Consider the following 26,756-nt stretch of genomic DNA (forward strand, 5'->3'; position numbering starts at 1 on the left):
TTAGAAAAGTTCAGCTCAGTTTGGTTGTTCAGTCATGTCTGCCTCTTTGCGACCCCATGGACTGTAGCACGCCAGGCCTCCCTGTCCATCATCAACTCATGGAGCTTACTCAAACTCATGTTCATTGAATTGGTGATGCCATCCAACCATCTCATCCTCTGTCATCCCCTAAAATTAGCCATCACTTTTCACATAATGAAAGTAGACTGAGAAGCACCCGCTTTTAAATTCATTGGAATTCAGCAGCATGCAATTTAAAAGTTGTTATTATCAGGTGGATGTCATTGTATCCTGGCAGTCTCTTTTAGAAAGCTCTAGACTTGATCAGATACTGCAGTAGACATTGATGGAAGTTTATTTGCTTTGTTTTTTTGTCTTTTTTTACTTTTCAGGAACTGTAATGAAGTTGTTGCCTAAAAACTAACTTTTGGCATTGGATCCCAGGGATCATAGTTTCCTTTGAGCTAATGTAATGATTCACCTCCTGGAATCTCCTTAATGGTATTCTTAATGCTCGAAACATCTGTAATTGTGTAGATGTTCCCATGTTCTTAATTCTTGCTTTGAAGAGGATTCTCATGAGATGAGCTCATTTCAGTACATAGGAATAGTCAAAATCAAGGTCAAGTTTAAACTGGAAGGGGTGTTTCTAAAATGTAGAAGAGTGAAGTTCTCATGATGAAGTGTTTGTCATTTTTGGTAATAATAGTATAAAGGTTTTACAAAATTAGTGAAGGTCTCAAAATACTTTGGAGGTCTGTGGACAGTGCTATTCTCCTGGTGATTCGAGTGTATTAAAGCAATGCTTTGCTTTTACATCATGAGTTATTTAATCAAGATGGAAAATATAGTGTCCATTAAAAGCAGAGACAGTACTTTGCCAACAAAGGTCCATCTAGTCAAAGCTATGGTTTTTCCAGTCATCATGTATGGATGTGAGAGTTGGACTATAAAGAAAGCTGAGCGCCTAAGAATTGATGCTTTTGAACTGTGGTGTTGGAGAAGACTCTTGAGAGTCCCTTGGACTGCAAGGAGATCCAACCAGTCCATCCTAAAGGGAATCAGTCCTGAATATTCATTGGAAGGACTGATGCTGAAGCTGAAACTCCAATACTTTGGCCACCTGATGTGAAGAGCTGACTCATTGGAAAAGACCCTGATGCTGGGAAGGATTGAGGGCGGGAGGAGAAGGGGACGACAGAGGATGAGATGGCTGGATGGCATCACGGAGTCAACGAACATGAGTTTGAGTAAACTCTGGGAGTTGGTGATGGACAGGGAGGCCTGGTGTGCTGCAGTCCACGGGGTTGCAAAGAGTCGGACATGACTGAGCGACTGAACTGAACTGAACTGAATACTGTATGTAGAGAGCTGGGTACTCAGATTGGGTAATGTGACTTCCCACTAAGATCAGGGGACTCACTTACAAGTTCTCTCACTCTTGCTTTGCAAAGTGTTTGTTTCAAAGACTATAAAATAATTTCTTTTGTTCTGAATAAAAGATTTTTTGGCTGTGTTGTATGGCTTGTGGGATCTCAGTTCCTTGACCAGCAATCGAATTCATGTCCCCTGCAGTGGAAGCACAAAGTCTTAAACACTGGACTGACGGGGAAACTTCTAAAAAAATGTTTTTGATAAGATAATAAAAAGGATCTAAGATGAGGCAGCTTGTACAGAAAAGAGATATGTTCCAGGGTTGTGTCCCCACCACTCCCCCCACAGCTAGAAGTATTCCTAACTACCAGAGTAATGAAATAAATTTGTCATGTTGGATGTAGTGCGCAGTGGGGCACAGAATGAAGAGCCCAAAACTCAGAGTGGAGGCCTGACGTTTATGGTTATAAATGTGTACTTTAGGAATTGATTTATAAAGAGGAACACCAGCGCTAAAATAGATAAACTGAAGCTTGTTCTCATTAAGTAGGTTAGACAGTTCATCAAACCTTGGTTCAAATCTCTCTTTCTCTCTGCAGGTTGGAAATAAGAGATTAAATGTCTGTCGTCCACGGCAAGGGACTTTGATCATCAGTGGCCGGTTCAGATGACTATAAAATGCAGCTGGGCAAAGTGTGTGTGCCTCGTGCTTAGTACAGGGCTGAGCAAACGAGGACCCAAAGTCCGTGTCTGGGCTACTGCCTCTTTTGTTTGTCCCTGAAATGGCATCCCACTCTAATATTCTTGCCTGGAGAATCCCATGGATGGAGGAGCCTGGTAGGCTGCAGTCCATGGGGTCGCAAAGAGTCGGACATGACTGAGCGACTTCACTTCACTAAGCTAAGAGTGTGTTTTACTTTTTTTTAAATGCCTGGAAAAAAATCACAAGGAGAATGATACTGTGTGGTAGGAGAAAACTGTATGAAATTCGAGTTTCAGCGTCCACGAATAAAGTTTTATTGGAATGTGGCCATGTTTCTTCATTCATGTGTTGCCTCTGGCGGCTTTCACGCTGCAGTGGCAGTGTTGAGTAGGTGTGACAGAGACCATATGTCCTGGAAAGCCTAAAATATTTACTCTCTGTCCCTTTGCAGAAAGTATTTGCTGAGCCCTGCTTAGTGGAAGCAGCTACATGCTGCCGGTGGCCCATGCCCTTCCTTCCATCTCCTTATCTTTTCTCTAATACATGAATGAATGGATGTTTGATTATATTGATGGATAACACTTATATGGTGCTCCCTGGTTTCCGGTTTAACTTTTAATAACTCTGTGATGTAGATACAATTATTATCTTCATTTTATAGGTAAAGAAATTGAGGCATAAGAGACACTGGCAACCATCCAAGTGAGCAGTCGAGATGGACTTTTGCTGATTCTGAGTTTTATATTTAAAACAAACTCAAATAGCCCTGAAGTACAAAATAAGACCTAGAATAACTTGAAAAAGTTAGAAAACAAACAAACAAACAAAAAACAACAACAAAATAAATGTAGGCACCTTCCCTCTTGATCTTGGACACTTTTTTCATTTGCTGATGTGTTTCTTTGATTATTTTTATTTCCCAAGCCCCTTTGGATGTGCTTTATTTCCTTGAGTATCCTAACTGGTCCATTCATTCAACTCGGAATTCCTGTGTCCAGTGCTGTGCTGTGCTAGAGGCTGAGGGCACATCTGTGAACACACCAGGATGTACGGTCCCGGGTGAGCTTACAGGAACACGGTCATCTGCCAGCCACTGTCTTCACACGCTCTGCTTAGATTCTATCATTTTGTATTGCTCCTTAGGTATTCAACTGCAGATGATAATTTTGAAACGGCAGGTCCCAGCAGATAGAGGAGCAGCTGTCAGATCAGGAAACCTGTCTGTCCACTGGCCCAGATCTTTCTGAGGTTTTGCAGCATAACCTTGGAACATCTTTTCATTTTCTGTTCCAGATTTCCATTCTGGGAAATGCAAACTTCCAGCGAATTAAGCTGGTCTTAACAAAATCAGAGGCCCCAGATGATGTCACGTTCTCTGAGTTGTCTAATTTACATGTGTTCCTTGTTTGCAGGGATGCAACTGGTTGGTGTGTAACTTTATGATGTAGATACATGCATACAATATGATGCATGCAATCAAATGTGGATATAAGAACTGTTGTTTCCCTTGGCATGCCTGGAGCCTGGAGCTGCCAGTGGGAAGGACAACCTGAACCAGGAAGGGATGGATGCAGACAAGGACAAGGTCAGCTGGAGGCATCTGTGAAAGCACATTTGGAGCTTGTTTGCAATGCAGAGTGAGAAAACGGGGTGTGTGAAGAGGTGTGGATACAGGATGCACTTACCAATTTTTTGAATTCCTGCGGAGTTACATATACCCCAGCATCAGACACAAAATAGGTGTTCACTAAACATTCTCGGAGAAGGCAATGGCACCCCACTCCACTACTCTTGCCTGGAAAATCCCATGGACAGAGGAGCCTGGTAGGCTGCAGTCCATGGGGTCGCGAAGAGTTGAACATGACTGGGCGACTTCACTTTCACTTTTCACTTTCATGCATTGGAGAAGGAAATGGCAACCCACTCCAGTGTTCTTGCCTGGAGAATCCCAGGGACAGGGGAGCCTGGTGGGCTGGCATCTATGGGGTTGCACAGAGTCGGACACGACTGAAATGACTTAACAGCAGCAGCAGCAAACATCCTTCTCCAAAGTCTGTACTGCTCAATGGCTCACGATGGCTCTTAGAATCACTATATGTTTTGATTGACAGGCTAGGATTAAAACATCTTCCTGAAAAAACAAAGAAACATTTTACTCTGTAAATTTATTAAAAAGGTGATTATGTATTTTTAAACTTTTAATTTTATATTGGAGTACAGTTGCTTAACTGTGTTAGTTTCAGGTGTACAACAAAGTGATTCAGTTTTACATATACGTGTATCGATTCTTTTTCAAATTCTTTTCCCAGTTAGGTTGTTACAAAATATTGAGCACAATTCCTTCTGCTATACAGTAGGTCCCTGTTGGTTATCCCCACTTTTTAAAGATGTTTATGATACTGAGAAATATGGCTTAGGCATAGAGTGCACAGTAATACTTCACAAAGGTGAAAATGATTAATTTTCTGTATTGAAGAGACAGAAGCATAATTCTTGAGCTGAAGGTGTTGCATGGATCACTGTTTTACTGTTTTACATTATTTTGAATCATACACTTCTATTAATTTTCAAGTTTATTTGCTATGCTTTTTATTGCAGATACCTTGTCTTTTTGTTTTTCCCCAGCTTCACTGGGATATAATTGACCAGTAAGAATTGTATGTATTTAAGGTATACAACATGGTGTTTTGATATATATTATGTCTACATTGTGAAATGATTACCATATATCACCTGACATAGGAACCTCTTTTTTCTTTTTTGATGGTGGCGCGGATACTTAAGATCTGCTCTCTTAGCAAATTTCAAGTATACAATACAATATTATTAACTATAGTCACTGTGTTGTATGTTAGATATCCAAATCTTATTATATATATAACTGAAACTTTACTCTTTGACCAACATCTGCCCGTAGTCGCCACCCCTGCTCCGGCAACCATCATTCTACTGTTCTTTTGAGTTGAACTCGTGTAGGTTCCACGTAAGTGAGATCATGCAGTATTTGTCTTTCTGTGCCTGGCTTTTTCAGTTTAGCACATAATGTCCACCAATTTCATCCATGTTGTTGCAAAGTGGGTAGAAGTGCCTTCTTTTCAAGTCCACATTGCCTTCTTTTTCAAGGCTGAATACTATTCGTGCATGCTAAATTGCTTCAGTTGTGTCTGAGTCTTTGCAACCCTATGGACTAGCCCACCAGCCTCCTCTGTCCATGGGATTCTCTCCAGGGAAGGATACTGGAGTGGGTTGCCATGCCGTCCTCCACAGGATCTTCCTGACCCAGTGATTGAACCCATGTCTCTTACATCTCCTGCAATGGCTGGTGGGTTCTTTACCACTAGCGCCACTGGAGAAGCCCATACAAATTCTGGCTTCTCTGTCCATGGAATTCTCCAGGCAAGAATACTGGAGTGGATAGCCATTCCCTTCTCACATATATAAAACCTAATTTCCTTTATCCATTCATCTGTTGGTGGACACATAGGGTGTTCCATATTTCCATATCTTGACTATTTTGAATAATGCTGCAGTGAACTTGGGAGTATACACATCTCTTTAAGGCCCAACTTTCATTTTCTTTGGATGTATAACCAGAAGTGGGATTGCTAGCTCGTATGGTAGTTCTGGTTTTAATTTGTTGTGAAATCTCCCCAGTGTTTTCCATAACGGCTCTACAAATTCTCACTTGGTATACGAGGGTTCCCTTTTCTCTGCATCCTTTCCAACACTTGTTATCTTTTGTCTTTTTGATAATAGCCATTCTAACAGGTGTGAGGTGATAAGTCATTGTGATTTTGATTTCCATTTCTCAAATAACGAGTGATGTTAAGCCCTTTTCGTATGAATGTTGGCCCTATGTATGTCTTCTTTAGAGAATAACTATTCAGGTGCTTTGCTTATTTTATTTATTTATTTATTTTTTGCTCATTTAAAATTTTGGATATCTTCTGTTTGTTTGGTATTGAGTTTTTTATATATTTTGAATATTAACCTCTGCTATTGATTTTAAAATATTTTCTAAAACTTCATAGGTCATCTTTTTACTCTAGTGATGGTTTCCTTTGTTATGCAAAACTTTTTAGTTTGCTATAATTCCACTTATTTATTTTTTCTTGTCTTAGCTGTGTCAGACCAAAAAAAAATCATTGCCCAGACCAAGATAAAGAAGTTTTTTTCCCCATGTTTTCTTCTATGAGTTTTACAGTTGCAGGTCTTATGTTTAAGTTGTTAATCAGTTTTGAGTTGCTTTTTATATATGGTGTGAGATAAGGGTCCAGTTTCATTCTTCTGAATGTGGATATCAAATCATTTTTCATCAAATCATTTATTGAAGAGACTATTCTTTGTTCATTGTATATTCTTGGCTCCTTTGTCATAAATTAATTAACCACACATGCATGGGTTTATTTCTGGGCCCTCTATTTTGTTCCAGTGACCTATATGTCTGCTTTTAATGCAAATATCATACTGTTTTGATTATTGTCACTTTGTAAAATATTTTAAAATCAGGATATGTGATGTCTTCAGTTTTGTCCTTTTATGCTCAAGATTGCTTTGGTTATTTGGAATCCTTTGTGGTTCCATATGAATTTTGGATTCTTCTCCCCTAATTTCTGTGAAAAATGCCTAGAATTCTGGAATTTTCAAAGGGATTGCCCTGAATCTGTAGATTGTATTGAATAGTTATGGGGCATTTTAACAGTATTAATTCTACTAAAACATAGGATGTTTTTCCATTTATTTGTTTCTTCAGTTTCTTTCATCAAGACTTTATATCCTTCAGGTACAGACCTTTCACCTCCTTGCTTAAATTTATTCCTAAGTATTTTATTCCTTTTAGTGCTATTATAAATGGGATTGTTTTCTTCTTACTTTCTAGTTTGGATAGCTTATTGTTAGTTTATAGAAATGCAACTGATTTTTATGTGTGTTGTTCTAACAATTTTTTGTTTTTGTTAGTTTTTAGAGTTTTCTGTATATAAGATCATTTCATCTGCAGAGCCAATTTAGCTGCTTCCCTTCTGATTTGGATACTTTTTATTTCTTTTTCTTACCCAATTGCTTTGTGTGTGATTTCCAGTAATATGTTGAATAGAGTTGGTAAGAGCAGGCGTCTTTGTCTTGTTCATGGTCGTAGAGGAAAAGCTTTCAGTTTCTCACTATTGGAAATGATGTTAGCTGAAGGCTTGTCAGAAATCCTTCTATACCTAAATCATTGAAAGTTTTTATCATGAAGTGATGTTGAATTTTGTCAAATATTTTTCCTTCATCTGTTGGGATAATTGTAAGTTTTTCCCCCTTCATTCTGTTAATGTGGTATATCACATATATGCATATCTTGAATTGTACTTACATCCAGGGATAAATTCTACTTGATTACGGTTTTTGAACCTTTTAATGTGCTATTGAATTTGGTTTGCTAGTATTTTGATGATGACTTTTATGTCCGTTTCATCAGGGGTATTGGTCTGTAATTCTCTTGCAATGTCCTTATCTGACTTTGGTATCAGGGTAATTTTGGTCTCATGAGTTTGGAAGTGTTTCCTCCTCTTCAATATTTTGAAAGTTTGGGATGAGTTAAGATTAATTCTTTAAATATTTGGTGGAATTCACCAATGAAGTCATAGGGAAATACCTTAACTTTTATTATCTCATTTTAAGTATCATCAATGGACTGCCAATTTTTAAAGATTTGTGTTATATAGCATAAAAAGATACTTCAAGTCTGTGTCATTCTGCATACTACATTCTTTTCATTGGCTACCCTTCGGAGTTATATTGTATTTGGGAAAAAAGAAGCCACAGAGCTGTCAGGAGGCTGTTAAACTTTGTGACAATTTATTTTCTTTTTAAACTTTCTTTAATGAGATACATACCAGCCTGATAGCTAGTGGTCAGAAACGTTGAGATTGGAAATTTTATGTATTTGATTCACCAATGTGACTTTGTCAACATATATAGTCAATCTTTCTGCTGTTTGTCTCCTCCTGCTGTTAGGTTGGCACTCAACGGGTGTGAGCCTGCACAGTCGCGCTCTGTGTGGTTCGTGCTTTCAGGCAGCGGCTTTCACGCTTGCTTGTGGCTCTGCACACAGACCCGTAGTTTACTGATGAGCGCTGAGGCTGCCAGTCGTGCAGGTCTCTGCTGTTTGCGTTCGAGCTCACAAAAGCGTTGCCTGTGAGAGATGCTTACCGTTTTGTTCTTTTCCTTCCTCCCTTTTAATCTCTGAGTCAGGAGTTTGCACTTAGCTAGTTTAAATGTCTCCTGCACAAATCTCATCTCATAGAGTTTTATTGGTCTGCTTGGTATCGTAATCGAAGAAGGGGACTATGTTATCTTTGTCCCCTGAAAGGCTTGGCACGTGGCGCATAAGAGCTTGTGGGTTTTGTTGTTAGTTTTTTGTATTTGTGTATTTATAAAGCTAGTTTTAGAGAGGTACTCTATGCCAGTTCCTTGCTTAGAAATTTATATGCGTTGTTTCTTTATCTTTCACAATAACCCAGTGGGAGAGCCACTATTACTTTCCTTCCTTTACATGTAGGGAAACTGTGGCTTGGAGGGGTTAAGTGGAGCACTGAAGGTCAATCAGCTTCTGAGTGATGGTGGAGTTGAGAGACACACTAGTTCTGATTCCAAAGCCCCTGTTCCTACCCAATCTGATATAATGCGAGATGTTTTGAATTTAATGGATAGCCTGTTTTATGAAAACAGTGTATATGTTAATTTTAGAATCTGGACCATTTTAATGAGCTAGAAAAGCTATGGCACCAAGTACATTCCTTTTCTTTATATCTTGACTGGTAATGGGATGGATTACCTTCTAATGGACTTTTCTTTTAAACAACTTTAGTGAGCTATAATTTACATACCATACAATTGATCCATTTAAAGTGTACACTTCAATAGCGTTCAGTATATTCACAGAGTTTTACAACCATCCCCACAGTCATTTTTAGAACAAAAGAAACTCTGTACCATTACCAGTTGCTCCTCACTTCCCCCCAGCGCTCCCAACCCGTCTCCAGCCCCAGGCAGCCATTAACCTAATTTGTCTCCAGATTTGCCTGTTCTGGACATTTCGAATAAATGGAATCATATAATGTACGGTCTTTGTGTCTGGCTTCTTTCACTTAGCATAATGTTTTCAAGTTTCATGCATGTTGTGGCATGTATCAGCACTTCATTTCTTTTTATTGCCAAATAATATCACATTGTATGGACTCATATGTTTTATTTATCCATTCATTAGCTCATGGACACTTGGGTTATTTCTGCTCTTTAGCTGGTGTGACACATTCATGTACAAGCTTTTATGAGGACATATGTTATCATTTACCGACAGCATATTAAAAAGCAGAGACTTCATTTTGCTGACAAAGGTCAGTATAGTCAAAGCTCTGGTTTTTCCAGTAGTCATGTATGGATATGAGAGCTGGACCACAAAGAAGTCTGAGTGCCAAAGAATTAATGCTTTCTAACTGTGGTGCTGGAGAAGACTCTTGAAAGTCCCTTGGAGAGCAAGGAGATTGAACCAGTCAATCATAAAGGAAGTCAACACTGACCATTTAAAGGATTGATGCTGATGCTCCAATACTTTGGCTACCTGATGTGAAGAGCTGACTCATTGGAAAAGACCCTGATTCTGGGAAGGATTGAAGGCAAAAGGAGAAGGGGGCAGCAGAGGATGAGATGGTTGGATGGCATCACCAGCTCAGTGTACATGAATCTGAGCAAACTCCAGGAGATAGTGAAGGACAGGGAAGCCTGGCCTGCTGCAGTCCATGGAGTCACAAGGAGTCGGACAGGACTTAGTGACTGAACAACAACAAATATGGTAACTCTTCTACTGTTTTTAGGAACTACCAGACTATTTTCCAAAGCAGCTGAGCCACTTTCCATTTCCATCAAAGACATATGAAGCTTCTTTACAACCTTGCTAACGCTTATTATTATCTACATTTTTAACTGCAGGCATTCTTGAGGGTGTAAAGTAATATCTTATTGTGGTTTTGATTTTTGCTCCCTTAACGGCTAATGCTGAGTGTGCATCTTTTCATGTGAAACAGACTTTTAAATATAGATTTGTGTGTGTGTATTCTTCTAAAGTAAGTCACGCCTGTGCTGGGGTTGACATTTTTCTTGTCTTCTTTACTATTATTAATTTAGATTTACATCTAAAGTTGCATCTAACTTGTCTAAAGTCCAGCTTTGGGTGATTCTTTGGCCAAAGGCATGGCATGGTGTTTTAGAAACAGAAATTATTCATTACTTCATTTACCCTCAACCTAGTAGCCAGGTTGTATGGATGAAACCATGCGTGGTAGAAGGATAAATCTCACGGACTAGCAGAAGCCAACTGAAGATGAGAATAAAACAGTTAAAAAGCCGTGAGGGTTAAAAGTTCAGGTGTTCTGGGTAGAGCATGGGATACATGTGGGCTGGATTTGAAGCTGCTTGAAACACACTAAAATGTTCCTTAATAAATCATCACCATACCAGGAGGATGTCTGTAGTTTATACCACAAGTTGCTCAATGCCTGAAAAATCCCTGGCATGGTAACTTACATGGGACGCTCACTTGTTGTATGAGAATACAGTTTCTTTGTTAGCTGTACCGTTCTGTGCTTAGTTGCTCAATCATGTCTGACTCTTTGCGACCCCATGGACTGTAGTCCACCAGGCTCCTCTGTCCATGGGGATTCTCTAGGCAAGAACGCTGGAGTGGGGTGCCATGCCCTCCTCCAGGGGATCTTCCCAACCCAGGGATTGAACCCGAGTCTCCCACGTTGCAGGCAGATTCTTTACCATCTGAGCCACCAGGGAAGCCCCTTTGTTAGCTAGGACTCATGTTTGTAAGTAACAGAAATCAACTCAAGATGACATAAGTTTGTTTTGTGTTGGTTTCTTAAGGAGATTGGTGTTTTTTTGTGAAGACACAGAGTACCTCCTAGACTATTTGGTAGTTACGCATATGTCTAGGGATTATATCCATTGCAAAGGTCATTAGGATTCTAGACTCCCTGGCCCACTTGGTTTCTCTTGTTTTTGCTAATCTGTGTCTTTTTTCTCTCCTGTGTGTGTGTGTGTGTGTGTGTTCATTTGACTCCAACTCTTTGCAACCCTGTGGACTGTAGCCCGCCAGGCTCCTCTGTCCATGGAATTTTCCAGGCAGGAATACTGGAGCGGGTTGCCATTTCATTCTCCACGGGATCTTCCCAACCCAGGGATCAAACCTGTGTCTCCTTTGTTTTCTGCATTTGCAAGTGGATTCTTTACCACTGTACTACCTGGAAAGTATTTTTGTCTTGTTCCTAAGTTGACATGGCTAAAACGTGACTGCTGGTAGGTTCTGAACTTGAATAGTACATCTGGACAGAAGACCTGTGGGGTCTTCAGTACGAACTCTGAACATTTAGCAGCCCAGGATGGCAGGCAGAACCTGTGACAAATCATTTAAAAAAGCATTTGAAGGACATGTGATGTCCTTCCCCGGGTTTAGGGGAAAGAAGAAAGTAGAAGACACTGTTGTGCACAGATGGGACAGGGAAGATAGGACTTGTAACAGTGTGTGTCGGGAAGGCTGATGTGGTTGCCAGCTGTGAATGAACTCATCGTGGGCCAAGGGAAATGTCATGCTGTGGTCCCATGGTTGCTCATCAGCTCAGCTGCTCCTTGACCAGTGCTGGAAGCACAACTCTGAGAAAATGAAGTCAGAGAAGCAGAATCGAAATGGTAATAGAACAACTTGCTGGTGGAAACAGTAAAAGGAGCCAAGACTTACTGCCTTCTGCTGTTTGAAATATTAGCATACACAAAAGATAGAAATTTAGTTTGGTGTCTCCAGCAGATAGGAGTTACAGAGAGGCATCTTTTAAGTCCACCTAAGAAAAAATGTTAGAAACAAATTAAGGAGTGGCTGTAATTTTGTGCTTTCTAGACGTGGCTGTATTGCTTTCACTCAGGATACTATATCTGTAGATGGCGTACTAGGTTTCCTCTGTACTTCTGATACTATTGGATCATGACGTTCGTCAGCATTCAGGCAGTACCTCTGGGCCACATGGAAATGTCGTATGCAGATGGTAGCTGTGAGAAACGTACTTGGATCTATCTTGTTTTTACGTGCATGACTCAGGGGTGCGAATATGCAACATGTTTTTTTTTTCTCCCTACATTATTTGAGGCCTGTTTTATATTTCAGTCAGCTTCTCCATCACCTAGAAATTCTTCTAGTCATTGTATCCTTCTTTTGCTGCATGTGTGTTTGAGGGGAACACTAAGTGATTCTGATCGTAGCCTAGGCAAAATGCAGTTAGGGATATCTTGAGCTGAGCGTGCATCTACTTCAGTATTTGCGTTCATCAGGGTGCATAATCAGGAGTTTGCTTTCAACACTGTTTGGACTTTCTGGTGAAAAGGTGAAATAGAGAGGAGGCTGCTGGAGGCTTGCTTTCCCCTGCACATCACGGGCTGCAGGGAGACCTGGCGTTCCGAGGGAGCCCTGTGCTTCGGGGAGAAGCCTTCTCTTGGTGATCCCCGTGATGATCAGAGACTCAGATTCGTATATGAGGATTGGTGCGGGAGCGGGTGTGCTCATGGGTGTGTATCTGCAGGCACATGTGAGTGTGCTTCGTGTATCAGTTCTGTGGGAGAAGCACACTTAAGGAAACAGAGAACAAGAAAGCTAGAAAAAGCAAAGGGGGAGGATGTGGCATTCCGGTTTATGAGATAGATACTTAACATTCAGCTGTGAAATTGAAAGGCGCTTGAAGGATACAGATAGCAATATTGATACAAAAGGGCTATCATTTCTTTTTCTCAGTGAACAGATTTACTTTAGAAATGAAGCTGAGTTTTTCTTTTCGTTTTTCTAAGTGTGTGGGTTAATTTGGAGCCAGAGGGTTTGTGAAGCTTGGGAAATTTAGTGCCTGGATTTTTTGATCTAAGGAGATAAATGTATGTTATAAAAACATGTATCTTCATGTATGTGACAGTTATTTTTTCTTTTATATATTTATGAGTGATTATGGTAGAAAGTTTGAAAAATATGAGGAAGGGGAAATAATTGTCTATTCCCACCCATATCAATCATGCTTATAGTGTGACATTTTTTGTATTCTTTCTCTTTATTATGTGGGCATACACACATGTAATATATTGATATGTACATATACACACATGTTATCCATTTTTCACACAGTCACCTCAACTACCTGGATATAGGTGATTATGCTATTTTAGTGACTTTTAATATGTTGGTGGTAATTTGAAGTTGACTTTTCTATTAAATATTGAGCTTTTGATATTTTATTTATCTGAAATGCTGGTTAAATTCAACCCCAAAATGGATGTTTCTGAAGATGTTATTATTTGGAAAGAGTATAAATAATAAAGAGCCCAAATTTATGGTTCAAAAGCAGGCATATTTCTTTGCTTGTGTCGAAAACATAGAGTTCTGGTTCAAGGTTGAAAACTAAAACCTTTATTATGCTGGTTTTAAAGTATAAACCGTGATTTTCTGAAGACCTGAAATTTCACCCTTTCTCTGGCATTTGTTGCTAAATTTCTTCTTGTTCCCTTGCCACTTATACTTGCCACCAAGTCGCTTCAGTCGTGTCCGATTCTGTGCGACCCCATAGACGGCAGCCCACCAGGCTCCCCCATCCCTGGGATTCTCCAGGCAAGAACACTGGAGTGGGTTGCCATTTCCTTCTCCAATGCATGAAAGTGAAAAGTGAAAGTGAAGTCGCTCAGTGGTGACCGACTCTTAGCGACTTCATGGACTGCAGCCTACCAGGCTCCTCCGTCCATGGGATTTTCCAGGCGAGAGTACTGGAGTGGGGTGCCATTGCCTTCTCCCCACTTATACCTAGGCCAAACAAAATTTTTAAAGGTTCGAAACCGTTTCAGTCCTTGGCGGGGGGCATAAATATATTTAAAATAGCTTAATGAGAAGAGTAGTTGTTTTTCTTTTATGAGTATTTTCCAAAACGATCAGTTGTTTCATGGTGGCTTTGGTCTTAAAGTTGAATAAATACCCTGTAGGAGTCAGCTATTGTCCTCCGTAACTTTGGGAACGTCTTCTCCTTGCTGGGAACTTGGTGTTTTCCTTCCTGGCCAGCAGTGCTTTGATAGGATGGGCTTCTTACCAGAGGCAGAGTGATGCTGGGATGTGCAGATCCTGTATCAGGATGTCCTTGGGAGTCTCAAGACACACAGCATCCTTTCCCCACCTCTGTTTTTGTCCATCTCTTCCTTCTCCGTATGGAATGGAGTGTACGTGTGAGGTCCTGAAAGTTCCCCAGATGCTTTCAGTGTGGCAAAAATAGAGGGTTCCAATGGGCATCTAGATGTATGCATAGAGAATATTCTGTATACCTAACTGTACAGAGAAAGGAAGCTAAGAGAAGTTGGAGAAGAAATCGTCCCAGCTTTGGAGGGAAAGCATGGACACTGTAGTGGACAGTTTTTGATTGTCTCCCCAGTGTTCATTTCCCATCTTCTGACCAGCACCCAGCATATGGTTTGGGGGAGCCAGCCCTGCTCGTGGGACACTAACTGTGTAATCTGGGGAGGGAGGGGTGCTACTCCCACTGTTGGTATTCTTCGAGGTGCTGATCCGACTGGGCCTGAAGCTCACACCGAATTTTCTGCAATTGCTGCGGAATTGATGTAAAGAGGCTTTCCTGATGGTCTCAGGGGCTCTGCAGCTGTTGGGGAAGGGTGAGGACCCTTCAGAGGGACCCCTGGGGGTGTCTCTGGTGACTTGGCTTGGACTAAGCAAGAGTGAGGAGAGAAAGACCATCGGAGGGACATGTTACTTCTGTGACCATGGCTTTCACGGGCAGGGGTTGGACAATAACCAGAGGGGTTTGTAGCACCAGAGAAGAGGTTTTTACTATATTTTTTTTAAGATTTTTTTTTTTTTGATGTGGACCATTTTTAAAATCTTTATCGAATTTGTTGCAATCTTGCTTCTGTTTTATGTTTTGATCTTTTTTTGGCCCCGAGGTGTGTGGGATCTTAACAAGGAGTCAAACTCACACCTCCTATATTGGGAGGCAAAATTTTAACTATGGGACCATCAGGAAAGTCATAGCGCTTTTACTTTAGAAGCTCGGAGAATAATAGTAAGCATGTCTAAAGTCAATTGTTACCTTGAATTAACCCAAGTTATTTTAGCCTGTTTGACTTTGCCTCAAACATAACATCTCTCTGAATGAGCTGGCATTCTCATCTCTACTTTTCTCTTTCAAAAAAAAAAAAAAACAACCCAGACACCCTCCTGCTTCTCTTTCTACATTCCCTATTTATTCTATTCTGCTCCCTGTTTTATCTTCAGTGTTTTGCACAGTACCTGTCAGAAACGAGGTGCTCAGGAAATATATGAATAAAATAAAGGTTGGTTCTCTCTTTCTGTTGTCTTGGTTTGTAGTGTCTCTAGCTACCTAATGTCTCAAGCCCTTCTCCTCCCCTTCTCTTTCCTTCTTCCCTTCAGCCCTTCTCTTCATCTCTGTGGCTTCTGTCCCAGTTTAGACTTTTGCCTTTTCTTGCCAGATCAATTGCCGTGGACGTTCTTCTATGACTCTCCGTGACTCTCAAGTTCGGTCAAGCAGGGGTTAGCCATAGATGACCTGTTAAATCCCCCAAACCTCCATATATCACACTGGGTTGAGTTCAAACCTTTCTTACAGGGGTGGTGAGCAAAGGATGAGTTGTAACCTGTGCATTTATCAGACTAATGTCATAGAACCACTGACCATGAGTCCTGAAGGATTTCCTCAAATCTTCGTGCTCAGATGCTAAGGAACTCCAGCCAGTGGTTGCTGTGGTGCCTTTTGACCTCAGATGATGTTTTGACCACAGATGATGTTTCCTACATTTTCAATGGGGAACAAAGAGTTGCTACCTTTAGGTATGTTGGAAGTTACGAGAAGGTGAACAAAGTGAACAAATACCTACGAGGTATCACTAAAGGATGACGAGATCCCCTCCTTAGACAGCTGGGAGCGTTCCTTGTCCACCACAGTCATAGCTCATGTACGTATCTGCCCAGGTTGTTTTGATTTTTTTGCTTTTGATGTCAGCAGTTGAATTAGTCAAAATTTGAGAATAGTCTATTGTTAACTGGGAAGCTTATTTGGGAAGAACCCAAGGTCATAGACGGCTGGATCTGAAAATATGACAGTCACTGTCTGGGCCTTGGGAGCTGCCTTTGACTCAGTGTGGTAAGCTGGGCCCAAGGAGTGAATGAATCTGAGAGCCTGTGTTACAGAGAATCTGGGATCTGAGTCTTCAGAGAACCTGAAGACGTGGAAGGACTTACCTTATTTGTTTTGTTGCCAGATGAGAAGACAACTGTCTATACAAGTGAGGAATGTCTGTCAGTTGCTCGGAGATCTTGTTAACACTCATCCCACGTAGGTTGGTTAAACAGGCATGCCAGAACCCAGGTGGTTCAAACTTGGGTTCTATTCAAGGTTCAAGATCTTTTCTTTGTTTCTCCCTCACCCCGCAAGGAAACATTGTACTTATTCCATTGTCACCGTGGAAATATATTTTTGTTTTTGTATTCTTCTTTAGTATTTTTTATTTTTATTGAAGTATAGCTGATGTCCACTGTGGTGTTAATTTCTGCCTATACAGCAAAGGGATCCAGTTATACATGTACATACATTCTTTTTCATATCCTTTCCCCGTATGGTTATGACAGGATATTGAATACAGTGTGATATCATAAGACCTGTGTTTATGCATTCTATATACCACACTGGGAAAATATTTTAAAGGGACTCAAAACATGCAGGAACAAATAGTCATCCAGGAGCTCTGGAGTGTGTCCCCCGAGGACCTTTTCGTCCCCCATCCTTTCCCTTTGATGACCCTTTGGAAAAGAGTTGGGTGAATGACTCACCCTCCGTTGACTGCACCCTGAGCTGTAAAATGAGGGGAGAGGTAAGGAACTCCTTCCTGGGGGCCTGGGGAGCAGGACTGCAGCCAGGCCTGTGTCCTCAGCAATAGGGCAGGCCGGCAGAGCTGGCTAGGGGGGCAGTCCCCAAACCCAATCGACTAAGAACTCCAGAGTTTTCTTTCGCAGCGTCCTGACTGTCCATATGTTTCCAATCACGGCTTTTTTGCAATATAAACGGAAACTCTCCTGGCGCTTGTCTTGAAGTTATTGTCAGGGCCTTTTGATTACTGGTCAGAAAACAGAACTCGAGTGGTTTGGGCTGATCAATGGAACATGTAAATTCTGGAGGCCCTGGCCCTCAGGTTGGTGCTGTGTCAAGGCTCTGAAGAGAGCTGTGCGTGGGATCGGTTTCAGTTGATCACAGATCAGGGGAAGCTGTTATCGGTCCATGAGAGCCAGGGAGACGGGGGCGGCACGGGCCACACTCCAGGCCTTGCTGCTGTGGCCCCGGGTTGCCAGATCGTTCCTGTGTTTTCAGAGAAGTTGGAAATCCTGAAGTCTTCTTATTTTTAAATGTTGGATTAAAAAGGAAAAGAAAAAAAAAATCTTTTTGAAAAAAACAGTCCCACAATCCAAACAAAATATGTGTTTAGGCCACACACACCCTCAGGCCACCCAGAGGCATTTTCTGGGCGTTCAGACCACAGTATTTCTTGTACATACTATTTTTTTTTTAATTGACAGTTTCAAGCATTCATAAGAGAATAGTATATCGGGCCCCATACAAACTGTTTTGCCTAGCTTCAAGGATTGGCAATTTATGGCCAGCCTGCTTTCCTCTGCAGTCACCATATACACACACACACATGCAGATCTTGGATTGTTCTGATGCAAATCCCAGACACCATATCCTCTCCTCTGCAAATATATCAGTATATGTTGCAAAAAAGATAACATGAAAAACCATACCGACTGTAACTCATTAACACTATCCCATATCTAGTCAGTTTTCAAATTTATCCTCCTGGCTCATAGTTTTTGAATGTCCTATCTTTTTACATCAGGATCCAAATTGCACGCCCTATGTTGCCGCTGATGGATAATGTCTTACGTGTCATGTGATCAATAAGTTCCCCCTTATTCTCTCTTGCTTTCTTTTTGTCCCTTTCATGTTATGGATTAAAGTGACTTAAGTCTCTGAGTGACCTAAATGGGAAGGAAATCCAAAAAATAGGGCACATGTGCATAACTGAATCACTTTGCTGTACAATAGAAACTGATACAACATTGTCAAGCAGCTAGACTCTAGTACATAAACTTTAAAAAAAGTAACTTAAGTCTTTGACCTGTCAGGTTTCCCAGTTTCTGGATTTTGCTGGCTGAATCCTTACGGATTTGTTCAAAATTTGCATGCAAAGCCAGCATCTTCAGTTTTATAGTATTGAAGAGTCTATGTACTTGTATTTTTAGCAGTTTTGCCTTGTTTTGCCTTATTTTTCTCCTGCTACTGAAGAGTTTAAGCTACAAGTTCCTGCTTTATAAGGTTTTCCTTCTAGCAATAGGATGCTATTCAGTGTCCATCCAGCATCCTTTTTTTTTTTTTTTTTTATGAGTGTAGGGGAGGATAATCAGATCTAAGGTCTTATCAACAGATAGCTGCCATTTGGGATCTCTTTGTGGGCCTATTTGAAGCCTGTATGCTTTCCTGAAATGCTCCGTGCTGCCTTGAGATGTGAAAACTTGGTTGCTATTTTTAACGTTTCAAGCTCCTGGCAGCAAATAGGAAGCCTACAGAATCACTTTGGATTAGAATATTTTGGATTTGAAATCAAGGCACACTGTGACACGCTAATTAAAAACGGTATGTGTGTGGCTCAGCTCGAGTGAGTAATCTGTTGAGCTACAAACAGTAATAAACTGCTGGAGCGATTCACTTGGATTTTTAGGAAAGGTTATTTGGAAAGCTTAAAACCAATTATTTTGAAATATTAAAGGTCTTTTCAGAATGGAGCCTAAGATACAAAGTAGGGAGTTATTAATATGTCTTACATGTTTTCCCTGAAAATCTTTCATGAAGTTAAAATAATTGGTGGATTTCTCTTGCCAACTGACCATCAGGTTGGTACAAGTTCCTTGAATGTAATACGTATGGCTAAGTTTGAATTCAGAAAAAAGTGTTTCAAAGTTAATTCTTTTAATATGCGTCTTTGCATGAAGTGTCTAAACTGGGATGAACTTCCTGTGGTAATTTATAGGTGGCCTCTTTGGGGGGTTTAGCACGTTGATTACTTTGAACCTGACATCGATCTTGTTCTTTAGGCCCCCTTCATTTGTGGTCCGTGAAGCAGTTCAGAAAAGACAATGAGGGATAAAGTTATATTGATCATATGATTCCAAATAAGATGTCATTTAAAGTAAAATATTATAGTGGCCCACAAGGATGCAGATAATACCAGCGCAAGGACAGATGTGTAAATAACGTGAACAGTGAGCTGGTCTTTCGGAGCACTGTGATCAACGCTTTTGTTACTGCACCGTGAGGAATCGGAACGTTGCCACCTTGGTTGAGAAGCGAGAGGATGTCTCTTGGTTGTCTGTTCCTGGCTCCAAGAAGCATGCATGAGGTCTGTCAGATTTTCTAGTTACCCTTAATTGTTTTGTGCCTTTAGTAAGAAGAAACCGATCTTGCCAAATTCACTGGGCGGGTAAGCTTGGGTTGAATACCGAGGTATTCAGGTTTTGTTGCTATGGAGATGTCTCCACAAAGAAAAAGAATACAAAGCCATTTAAAATGGGTAGCTAGTGAATTTTTTTAAAAAATGTATTCTGCTATTTAAATCTGTCTGCCTGGTACATCTAGTTGCATTCTGCTGACTAGGAAACTAAGTCTTCCTGTGGCTTGATTTTAAATCTAGCAGTTAAGTGACGGACCTAGAAGTAGAAAAGGGATGTCCTGGTCGTTAGGCTCTGTGCCCCTCTGTGCTGTTGGTAGTGCTTATACCCCAGTTCTGTCGCGTCTCTTATCAGGGGTGGGGAGGGTGGGCTGAACCAGCTTGACGTACACAGTTGGGAGTCCTCTGTCCCGCCACTCATCTCTTCCTTTTCTCCCTCCTCTTCTCTCCTTTCTTGTTTAAGTTCTGGAGGTAAGTGGTCTGAGGTCAAGACGCTGGCGGAGTTGATTCTTTCTGAGGCCTCTCTGCTGGGCTTGTAGATGAATGTCTTCTCCCTCTGTCCTCACGTGCTTTGCCCTTTGTGACGGTTTATGTCCTAATTTCCTCTTCTTACAAGCTCGCCAGTCCTACTGGATTAGGGCCCACCCATAGGAGCTCTTTTTTTCCTGGCGTGAAGCACGGTATGTGGGATCTTATTTCCCTGACCAGGGATTGAACCCATACCCCCTGCAGGGGAAGCATGGAGTTTTAACCACTGGACTGCCAGGGACTTCCTGGTTTGAGCTAATTTTTACTTAATTACCTCATTAAAGATCCTATCTCCAAACACTGTCATATTCTGTCGTATTCTGAGGTACGAGGGTTGTGTGCTCGATTGCTCAGTTGTGTCTGACTCTTTGCGACCCTATAGACCATAACCTGCCAAGCTCCTCTGTCCTTGGGGTTCTTCAGGCAAAAATACTGGAGTGGGTTGCCATGTCCTCCTCCAGGGGATCTTCCCAATGCGGGGATTAAGCCTGTATCTCTTGAGTCTCTTGCATTGGCAGGTGAATTCTTTACCACTAGTGCCATCTGGGAAGCCCAGTGTTAGAACGTAGGAATTTTGGGAGATCCAGGTAAGCCCACCCTAAAGGAAGTCAGTCCTGAATGTTCACTAGAAGGACTGATGTTGAAGCTGAAACTCCAATACTTTGGCCACCTGATGCAAAGAGCTGACTCATTTGAAAAGACCCTGATGCTGGGAAAGATTGAAGGCAGGAGGAGAAGGGGATGACAGAGGATGAGATGGTTGGATGGCATCACTGACTCAATGGACATGAGTTTGGGTAAACTCTGGGAGTTGTTGATGGACAGGAAGGCCTGGCATGCTGCAGTCCATGGGGTTGGAAAGAGTTGGACACAACTGAGCGACTGAACTGAACTGAGGTAAGCCTATAATATCTGTAAAGCCTAAAATACTATCTGCTCTTCATAGAAAAAGTCTGTCCACTCTGGTCCAGGCCATTGCTCAGCGATTTTGATGTGGTCTGCCTGTCTTCCTTCTCCTTTCCATCAGTATACACTCACTTAGTTGTAATTGTCATCATCTTCTTCTTAGTTTGTCCAACCATCCATCTACCCATGGCAGTTTTCGGCCACCATGGGCATTAGTTGCTCCAAGATATGTTTGTAGAGCTTAGATGGTATTGAATTGGAAAGTGTTAATTGCTCAGGCGTGTCTGACTCTCTGCCACCCCATGGACTGTAGCCTGCCAAGTTCCTCTGTCCGTGGGATTCTCCAGGCAAGAGTACTCATGGGTAGCCATTTCCTTCTCCAGGGGATCTTTGCGACCCAGGGATTGAACCCGGGTCGGCTGCATTGCAGGCGGATTCTTTACCATGTGAAGCCCAACTCGTATCAGCAGTTCCTATAGGTTGAGCTGTTCTTTACTCTCCCTCTGTGGCTCATATTCCAGTATTTTCTCAGTTCCACTATTCCACTGCCAAACATAGCTTCCTCTGCTCCCCAAGTACTCCACTCCAGCTCCTGGTTGCAAGGCCAGCAGAGTCGGTTTTCAGCAGGAACCTCTGAAGGGCTTCCCATTTGATCAGAATTTTCGATTGAGAAATGGAGTTCCATTCATTAAGCTCTGAGAGAGCGCTCTAGAAGCGATTTCACTTTTACGTGGTTCTTTACTGAACAAATTTATTCCACCTGGGATCCTTTAATTTTTTTGTGTGGTTCAGAGAAACGTAAAACTATGCAGTTGCTGGGGCCTCTAATCCATCCCTAGGAAGCAGGGCGAGAGGGCAGGGGAGTGGATGGGGGGTGTCCTGTGAGCCCACCGTAGAATTACTTCAGAAAGCTGTTGGCTGGGGAAAGGAGGAATGCGTTTTTGCCCTCTTAGAAAATGCTGAAATTATGTCCTTTATTATCAGGAGAATAGAGAGATGTATGAAGTCCATGCAAATGACCCCTGCAGCCCTGAACATTCTCCTCTGTTGTCAAGGAGCTGTTTTGCTCTGTGTTTTTCCTCCTGTTTCTTTCTAGATCTCCTTTTAAGTGAAATGCTTCAGAAAATATACCGGAAGTGGCTGTTTTTTTTTCTTTTCTGTGGTTCCATTGCATGTTGTGCGGTTGCAAAGGCACTTCCTTTGGTTGCCCCAAGCGTGGAGTTTCCTCAGAGCTACAGAGGTTTCTTTGGGAAGAGCTCTAAGATCGTAATCTGGATGCTGCAGAAGCATCTACAGCCGCTGCTCCATTTTCAGGTCTTAATTTGGGGGAGATCACCCTTCTCATGGAACAGAGAAAAATCCAAGATATTCGCCACGTGTCCTTCAACATTGGGAAAAGAAAAAAAATCAAGAGCAAATAAGAAATAAATAAAATAGGGAGAAGAACACACCCAGGGTGTAGTTTTAAAAGAAGTAAAAAGAGACAGATTCTGCAAAGAGCAAACGTTTACAAAACACAAACAGACTCACAGACTTAGAGAAGGAACTCAGTTAGCAGTGGGGAAGGGTGGGGAGAAGGGATAGTTAGGGAGCTTGGGATGGACGTGGACACACACTGCTATAGTTAAAATGGATACCAACAAGGGGGCTTCCTAGGTGACCCTAGTAGTAAAGTACCTGCCTGCCAGTGCAGGAGACATCAGAGACTCAGGTTCCATCCCTGGGTTGGGGAGATCTGGAGGAGGGCATGGCAACCCACAGCCGTATCCTTGCTGGAAGAATCCCATGGACAGAGGAGCTTGGCGGGCTACAGTCCGTATACTGAAGCAACTTAGTGCACTTGTGCGCTCACACACACACACACACACACACACTCCCACCCAACAAGGACCTACTGTGTAGCACAGAAAACTCTGCTCAGTATTATGTAAATGGGAAAATAATTTAAAAAATAATAGACAAAGGTATATGTATAACAGAATCACTTTGCTCTATTCCTGAAACTAATACAACATTGTTAATCGACTCTATTCCAATATAAAATAAAAATTAAAAAAAGAGAGTAAGCTTAGGGACTCACAAATGGTTTTTTCACAAATGTATGGTGTGGAGGTGTGCTGTAGATCATAGGGGCAGATTTCTGCATCTTCCATCAGTAAAGTAGCAACATCAACAATAAAACCATTTAAAAAAGAAAAATGAGATCCCAGCAATATTAGTTAGAATTTTGTGTTGCAAGGTTTAGAAACTCAAGTTGATTCCCTGGTGGCTCACTTGGTATAGAGTCTGCCTACAATGTGGGAGACCGATGTTCAGTCCCCATGTGGGGAAGATTCCCTGGAGAAGGAAATGGCAACCCACTCCAGTATTCTTGCCTGGAGAATTCCATGAACAGAGAAGCCTGGTTGGACTACAGTCCATGAGATCATGAGTCAGACACGACTGAGTGACTAACACAAGTTGATTTAAAGAAGGTCAAAATGGAAACATTGGACCCTGTAAGGAGCACGATGAAGCTGGGTTTGGGGGACAGTTAGACCCAGGGGCGTCAGCACGTCAGGACTCTCTGTCTTTCATCCCTGTTTTTCCCTGAGTTGAATTAGATTTTTCTCTGTTTAGCTTGAACACAGCAGAGACTTGGCTGCCAGCAGCTCTAGACTGACTTCCTCAGTTTAAAAAAATTATTCCCAAGGAGGTTCTCTGATTGGCTAATATAGATGGTCATCTCACCTCTGGGCCAATGACTGTGTTCAGGGGCTTGGGGTTTAATGATTATTCCATCCTTTGTGTCTGGGGATGGAGGAAGAATAAAGGGTGAAGCATGTAGAGAAAAATAGTAACAAATGAAGGAGGAAAGGAGTGGTCTCCGCCACTATTCCTCGGCAAAAAAGACATCACAGAGCTTGATGTTCCTGTTTATAGGTTGGCTACTCATCGGAACATAAAGAAATCAACTGCTTCATGGTGTGGGTAAGAAAGAGTGCTCTAAGAGATGAATGGTCCTTTGGGCATTTCTTTAAAAATTATAGTACATTCAAGGGTGATGGTTCCATGATTCATCATGAGCACAAGGGCAAACTCTATTGGGTGAATGGCTTGAGTCCTTGGGATCAGTGCGGGGCTGACCACTGCATCTTCTGTACTTTCTTTCTGGCGCTTCCAAGTTGTAAGCATTAGGTCCATACCTCCAGTGACTCCCTAGAAGAAGTAGGGAAGACAGTCAGTGTGCTGAGCCCACTGTTACATGCTTGTTTCATCTTAAAGTCCTCAAAAGAGGTGTATTCTTATACTTCAGTTAAGTCGCTCAGTTGTGTCTGACTCTTTGCGACCCCCATGGACTGCAGCATGCCAGGCCTCCCTGTCCATCACCAACTCCTGGAGTTTACTCAGACTCATGCCTGTCGAGTCAGTGATGCCATCCAGCCATCTCATCCTCTGTCATCCCCTTCTCCTCCCGCCTTCAATCTTTCCCAGCATCAGGGTCTTTCCAGATGAGTCAGCTTTTTACAATCAGGTGGCCAAAGTATTGGAGTTTCAGCTTCAGCATCAGTCCTTCCAATGAATATTCAGGACTGATTTCCTTTAGGATGGACTGGTTGGATCTCCTTGCAGTCCAAGGGACTCTCAAGAGTCGTCTCCAACACCACAGTTCAAAAGCATCAATTCTTCAATAAAAGAATTGGAATGAAAACTGACCTTTTCCAGTCCCATGGCCACTGCTGAGTTTTCCAGATTTGCTGGCATATTGAGTGCATATTGAGTGGCATATTCTTATGCTGGCTATATATAATACATAAGTAAGTAAGTGTTAGTTGCTCAGTCGTGTGAACCATGGACTGCAGCCCACCAGGCTCCTCTGTCCATGAGATTTTCCAGACAAGGATACGGGAGTGGGTTGCCATTTCCTTCTCCAGGGGATCTTCTCAACCCAGGGACTGAACCCAGGTCTCCTGCACTGCAGGCAGATTCTTTACTGACTGAGCTATAATACATAAACATGTACGTATATGTGTACATAATAATAAATATATACATCATATCTATCTGTCTGTCTATCTATCTATCTATCTATCTATATCTTGGGCTTCCCTAGTGTCTCAGATGGTAAAGAATCTGCCTGCAATGTGGGAGACCTGGGTTCTATCCTTGGGTTGGGAAGATCTTATTTGTTGTTATCATTCAGTCCCTAAGTTGTGTCTGACTCTTTTCGACATCATGGACTGCAGCACACCAGGCTTCTCTGTCCTCCACTATCTCACGGAGTTTGCTCAAATTCTTGTCTACTGAGTTGTTGATGCTTTCTAACCATCTCATCCTCTGCCACTCCCTTCTTCTTTTGCCTTCCATCCTTCCCAGCATCAGGGTCTTTTTCTAATCAGTCACACTTATGACAATAGTCCTCAAGGAAAAGAGTTACTGGAATCTATGTCCATACGACCTACTAGTATTTTAAATGGCTGCTGCTGCTAAGTTGCTTCAGTTGTGTCCGACTCTGTGTGACCCCATAGATGGCAGCCCACCAGGCCCCCACATCTCTGGGATTCTCCAGGCAAGAACACGGGAGTGGGTTGCCATTTCCTTCTCCAATGCATGAAAGTGAAAAGTGAAAGTGAAGCTGCTTGGTAGTGTCTGACTCTTAGCGACCCCATGGACTACAGCCCATCGGGCTCCTCCGTCCATGGGATTTTCCAGGCAAGAGTACTGGAGTGGGGTGCCATTGCCTTCTCCATTTAAATGGCTAGTAGATTTAATTTAATTTAATGTAGTTTAAATGGCTAGTAGAGAAGAATGGCTTCATGCACTAAGTAGTCCCTTTAGAACAAGAATGTTATCTGTCTTAGTCATTGAACTTTCTTTCAGAGATTTTTTTTTTTTATGAAGCTCTGCTGTTTATACAGGATTTTATATCTGCAGCCTAAAAATAAGAGGCTTTCTTATTTGGGAAGGGGTTTAATATTTGATGAAAGATATTTTTCTCCAAGATAGTTTTCATGTGGATTTTCTTGGTGGTGGGGGTTTCTAAACTCTTTTTAAATTGTGAAACGGGCCACCCGTTTGGAATAGCACACTTGAATGTACACTCTAAGGTGGGTGTGGTCATCACCAGCTCAAGAAATGGAACGTTGTCAGCCCCGCCAGAAGACCTGCCCCTCTGTGCTCAGTCAGGATCTCCTCCCACCTCCTGAAGATAACAACTGGGCCGGAGTTCTTTGGAATCATGGTTTTGCTTTTCTTCAGTTTTATTACTCAATTATGTCTCTTTGAGCACTGTAGTTTAGTTTTGAATCTTATATGAGCAGAAAGTGAAAGTGTTAGTGGCTCCCTTGTGACCTCAGGGACTACACAGTCCATGGAATTCTCCAGGCCAGAATACTGCAGTGGGTAGCTGTTCCTGTCTCCAGGGGGGTCTTCCCAATCCAGGGATGGAACCTAGGTCTCCCTCTTTGCAGGCGGATTCTTTACCAGCTGAGCCACCAGGGAAGCTCAAGTTAAAGTGAAGTCAGGTGTGTCTGACTCTTTGAGACCCCACAGACTGTAGCCCGCCAGGCTCCACTGTCCATGGAATACTCCAGGCAAGAAGACTGGAGTGAGTAGCCTTTCCCAACTCAAGTATCCAACCCAGGTCTCCCACACTGTAGTCAGTTTTTTACTATCTGAGCCA

General features: G+C 41.9%; 1 protein-coding gene across 4 annotated transcripts in view; it reads left to right on the forward strand.

The window, feature by feature from the left end:
• TIAM1 (TIAM Rac1 associated GEF 1) overlaps positions 1 to 26,756 on the forward strand; it is a 464,589-nt gene that overhangs the window by 186,601 nt on the left and 251,232 nt on the right. Inside the window, exon 1 of one of the 4 annotated variants that reach the window (XM_070367246.1) lies at positions 19,390 to 19,612. The exons of the other annotated variants lie outside the window; for them this stretch is intronic. The gene's annotated coding sequence lies outside the window, so the exon portion shown is untranslated. Of the gene's footprint in view, positions 1 to 19,389; positions 19,613 to 26,756 lie in introns of those variants that run through there. 4 annotated transcript variants of the gene reach the window in all.

This window comes from Bos mutus, chromosome 1, assembly GCF_027580195.1.
Source record: "Bos mutus isolate GX-2022 chromosome 1, NWIPB_WYAK_1.1, whole genome shotgun sequence".
Lineage (NCBI taxonomy): Eukaryota > Metazoa > Chordata > Mammalia > Artiodactyla > Bovidae > Bos > Bos mutus.